Below are 695 nucleotides of genomic sequence, written 5' to 3' on the forward strand. Positions count from 1 at the left end.
CACCAGGGTCTATGGTAGCCTGGATTACAGACAGTGTTTTGCCACTAGGGTCTATGGTAGCCTGGATTACAGACAGTGTTTTGTCACTAGGGTCTATGGTAGCCTGAATACCAGACAGTGTTTTGCCACCAGGGTCTATGGTAGCCTGGATTACAGACAGTGTTTTGCCACTAGGGTCTATGGTAGCCTGAATTACAGACAGTGTTTTGTTACTAGGGTCTATGGTAGCCTGGATTACAGACAGTGTTTTGCCACCAGGGTCTATGGTAGCCTGGATTACAGACAGTGTTTCACCACCAGATTCTCTGGTAGCCTGGATTACAGATAGTATTTTGCCACCAGGGTCTATGGTAGCCTGGATTACAGACAGTGTTTCACCACCAGGGTCCATGGTAGCCTGAATACCAGACACTGTTTTGTCAATGTTTTTCCAACTTTGCTGTGCTATCTTTACTGGAATTACAGTAATTTATTTATGTAACTTTATTCCAAGTTCATGAAAATGGGGCAGTCGTACTTCTACTGCGCGACAATTGCATGTCAGGAGTAAATGTATTAGTGTCAAACACTACAACTATATTCAACTATATCCATAATGCATTTCAATCAAGAAATGAAAATGCCATTTGATATGTAACACTTGCTTTATCTTTTTAACAACTAACTTTCTTTTTGTAGTAGTATTTATCACAACT

Source organism: Saccoglossus kowalevskii, chromosome 14 (assembly GCF_978046115.1).
Source record: "Saccoglossus kowalevskii chromosome 14, keSacKowa6.1, whole genome shotgun sequence".
In the NCBI taxonomy this organism is placed as follows: Eukaryota; Metazoa; Hemichordata; class Enteropneusta; family Harrimaniidae; genus Saccoglossus; species Saccoglossus kowalevskii.